Genomic DNA, 5019 nt, shown 5'->3' on the forward strand with positions numbered 1-5019 from the left:
CCTCTATCCTATCCTATCCTATCCTCTATCCTATCCTATCCTCTATCCTATCCTATCCTCTATCTTATCCTATCCTCTATCCTATCCAATCCTCTATCCTATCCTCTATCCTATCCTATCCTCTATCATATCCTATCCTCTATCCTATTGTATCCTCTATCCTATCCTATCCTGTACAATATCGTATCCTCTATCATATCCTTTCCTCTTTCCTATAATATCATCTATCCTATCCTATCCTCTATCTTATCCTATCCTCTATCCTATCCTATCATCTATCCTATCCTATCCTCTATCCTATCCTATCCTCTATCCTATCCTATCCTCTATCATATCCTATCCTCTATCCTATCCTATCCTCTATCCTATCCTATCCAATCCCCTATCCTATCCTCTATCCTATCCTATCCTCTATCTTATCCTATTCTCTAACCTATCCTATCATCTATCCTATCCTATCCTCTATCCTATCCTATCCTCTACCCTATCCTATCCTCTATCCTATCCTATCATCTATCCTATCCTATCCTCTATCCTATCCTATCATCTACCCTATCCTATCCTCTATCCTATCCTATCCTCTATCCTATCCTATCCTCTATATTATCCTATCCTCTATCCTATCCTATCCTCTATCCTATCCTATCCTCTATCCTTTCCTATCCTCTATCCTATCCTATCCTCTATCCTATCCTATCCTCTATCCTATCCTATCCTCTATGCTATCCTATCCCCTATCATATCCTATCCTCTATCCTATCCTATCCTCTATCCTATCCTATCCTCTATCCTATCCTATTCTCTATCCTATTATATCCTATCCTGTACCGCCTGCTATCCTGTATCCGATCCAATCCCCTATCGTCTACCGTATCATATTCTCTATCCTATCCTCTATCCTATCCAATCCTCTGTCCTATCCTATCCTCTATAATATCGTATCCTCTATCATATCCTTTCCTCTTTCCTATAATATCATCTATCCTATCCTATCCTCTATCCTATCCTATCATCTACCCTATCCTATCCTCTATCCTATCCTATCCTCTATCCTATCCTATCCTCTATATTATCCTATCCTCTATCCTATCCTATCCTCTATCCTATCCTATCCTCTATCCTTTCCTATCCTCTATCCTATCCTGTCCTCTATCCTATCCTATCCTCTATCCTATCCTATCCTCTATGCTATCCTATCCCCTATCATATCCTATCCTCTATCCTATCCTATCCTCTATCCTATCCTTTCCTCTATCCTATCCTATTCTCTATCCTATTATATCCTATCCTGTACCGCCTGCTATCCTGTATCCGATCCAATCCCCTATCGTCTACCGTATCATATTCTCTATCCTATCCTCTATCCTATCCAATCCTCTGTCCTATCCTATCCTCTATAATATCGTATCCTCTATCATATCCTTTCCTCTTTCCTATAATATCATCTATCCTATCCTATCCTCTATCCTATCCTATCCTCTATCCTATCCTATCCTCTATCCTATCCTATCCTCTATCCTATCCTATCCTCTATCCTATCCTATCCTCTATCCTATCCTATCCTCTACAATATCGTATCCTCTATCATATCCTTTTCTCTTTCCTATAATATCATCTATCCTATCCTATCCTCTATCTTATCCTATCCTCTATCCTATCCTATCATCTATCCTATCCTATCCTCTATCCTATCCTATCCTCTATCCTATCCTATCCTCTATCATATCCTATCCTCTATCCTATCCTATCCTCTATCGTATCCAATCCTCTATCCTATCCTCTATCCTATCCTATCCTCTATCCTATCCAATCCTCTATCCTATCCTCTATCCTATCCTATCCTCTATCATATCCTATCCTCTATCCTATTGTATCCTCTATCCTATCCTATCCTCTACAATATCGTATCCTCTATCATATCCTTTTCTCTTTCCTATAATATCATCTATCCTATCCTATCCTCTATCTTATCCTATCCTCTATCCTATCCTATCATCTATCCTATCCTATCCTCTATCCTATCCTATCCTCTATCCTATCCTATCCTCTATCATATCCTATCCTCTATCCTATCCTATCCTCTATCCTATCCTATCCTCTATCTTATCCTATCCTCTATCCTATCCAATCCTCTATCCTATCCAATCCTCTATCCTATCCTCTATCCTATCCTATCCTCTATCATATCCTATCCTCTATCCTATTGTATCCTCTATCCTATCCTATCCTCTACAATATCGTATCCTCTATCATATCCTTTCCTCTTTCCTATAATATCATCTATCCTATCCTATCCTCTATCTTATCCTATCCTCTATCCTATCCTATCATCTATCCTATCCTATCCTCTATCCTATCCTATCCTCTATCCTATCCTATCCTCTATCATATCCTATCCTCTATCCTATCCTATCCTCTATCCTATCCTATCCTCTATCCTATCCTATCCTCTATCCTATCCTATCCTCTATCCTATCCTATCCTCTATCCTATCCTATCGTATCCTCTATCGTATCCAATCCTCTATCCTATCCAATCCTCTATCCTATCCTATCCTCTATACTATCCTATCCTCTATCGTCTCCTATCCTGTATCCGATCCAATCCCCTATCCTCTATCCTATCCTATTCTCTATCCTATCCTATCGTATCCTCTATCCTATCGTATCCTCTATCCTATCCTATCCTCTATCCTATCCTACCCTCTATCCTATCCTATCGTATCCTCTATCGTATCCTATCCTCTACCCTATCCTCTCCTCTATCATATCCTATCCTCTATCCTATCCTATCCTCTATCCTATCCTATCCTCTATCGTCTCCTATCATCTGTCCTATCCAATCCCCTATGATATCCTCTATCCTATCCTATCCTCTATCCTATCCTATCCTCTATCATATCCTATCGTATCCCCTATCGTATCCTATCCTCTATCCTATCCTATCCTCTATCCTATTCTATCCTCTATCCTATCCTATCCTCTATCCTATCCAATCCTCTATCCTATCCTCTATCCTATCCTATCCTCTATCCTATCCAATCCTCTATCCTATCCTCTATCCTATCCTATCCTCTATCATATCCTATCCTCTATCCTATTGTATCCTCTATCCTATCCTATCCTCTATCCTATCCTATCCTCTATCGTCTCCTATCATCTATCCTATCCAATCCCCTATGATATCCTCTATCCAATCCTATCCTCTATCCTATCCTATCCTCTATCCTATCCTATCCTCTATCCTATCCAATCCTCTGTCCTATCCTATCCTCTATAATATCGTATCCTCTATCATATCCTTTCCTCTATAATATCGTATCCTCTATCATATCCTTTCCTCTTTCCTATAATATCATCTATCCTATCCTATCCTCTATCTTATCCTATCCTCTATCCCATCCTATCATCTATACTATCCTATCCTCTATCCTATCCTATCCTCTATCCTATCCTATCCTCTATCATATCCTATCCTCTATCCTATCCTATCCTCTATCCTATCCTATCCTCTGTCCTATCCTATCCTCTATCCTATCCTATCCTCTATCCCATCCTATCATCTATCCTATCCTATCCTCTATCTTATCCTATCCTCTATCCTATCCTATCATCTATCCTATCCTATCCTCTATCCTATCCTATCCTCTATCCTATCCTATCCTCTATCATATCCTATCCTCTATCCTATCCTATCCTCTATCCTATCCTATCCTCTATCCTATCCTATCCTCTATCCTATCCTATCCTCTATCCTATCCTATCGTATCCTCTATCGTATCCAATCCTCTATCCTATCCAATCCTCTATCCTATCCTATCCTCTATACTATCCTATCCTCTATCGTCACCTATCCTGTATCCGATCCAATCCCCTATCCTCTATCCTATCCTATTCTCTATCCTATCCTCATTCCTATCGTATCCTCTATCCTATCCTATCCTCTATCCTATCCTATCCTCTGTCCTGTCCTATCCTCTATCCTATCCTATTCTCTATCCTATCCTATCGTATCCTCTATCCTATCGTATCCTCTATCCTATCGTATCCTCTATCCTATCCTATCCTCTATCCTATCCTACCCTCTATCCTATCCTATCGTATCCTCTATCGTATCCTATCCTCTATCCTATCCTATCCTCTATCATATCCTATCCTCTATCCTATCCTATCCTCTATCCTATCCTATCCTCTATCGTCTCCTATCATCTATCCTATCCAATCCCCTATGATATCCTCTATCCTATCCTATCCTCTATCCTATCCTATCCTCTATCATATCCTATCGTATCCCCTATCGTATCCTATCCTCTATCCTATCCTATCCTCTATCCTATTCTATCCTCTATCCTATCCTATCCTCTATCCTATCCAATCCTCTATCCTATCCTCTATCCTATCCTATCCTCTATCCTATGCAATCCTCTATCCTATCCTCTATCCTATCCTATCCTCTATCATATCCTATCCTCTATCCTATTGTATCCTCTATCCTATCCTATCCTCTATCCTATCCTATCCTCTATGCTATCCTATCCTCTATCCTATCCTATCCTCTATCCTATCCTATCCTCTATCCTATCCTATCGTACCCTCTATCGTATCCAATCCTCTATCCTATCCAATCCTCTATCCTATCCTATCCTCTATACTATCCTATCCTCTATCGTCTCCTATCCTGTATCCGATCCAATCCCCTATCCTCTATCCTATCCTATTCTCTATCCTATCCTCATTCCTATCGTATCCTCTATCCTATCCTATCCTCTATCCTATCCTATCCTCTGTCCTGTCCTATCCTCTATCCTATCCTATTCTCTATCCTATCCTATCGTATCCTCTATCCTATCGTATCCTCTATCCTATCCTATCCTCTATCCTATCCTACCCTGTATCCTATCCTATCGTATATTCTATCGTATCCTATCCTCTATCCTATCCTATCCTCTATCATATCCTATCCTCTATCCTATCCTATCCTCTATCCTATCCTATCCTCTATCGTCTCCTATCATCTATC

This window comes from Halictus rubicundus, unplaced genomic scaffold (assembly GCF_050948215.1).
Source record: "Halictus rubicundus isolate RS-2024b unplaced genomic scaffold, iyHalRubi1_principal scaffold0129, whole genome shotgun sequence".
In the NCBI taxonomy this organism is placed as follows: Eukaryota; Metazoa; Arthropoda; class Insecta; order Hymenoptera; family Halictidae; genus Halictus; species Halictus rubicundus.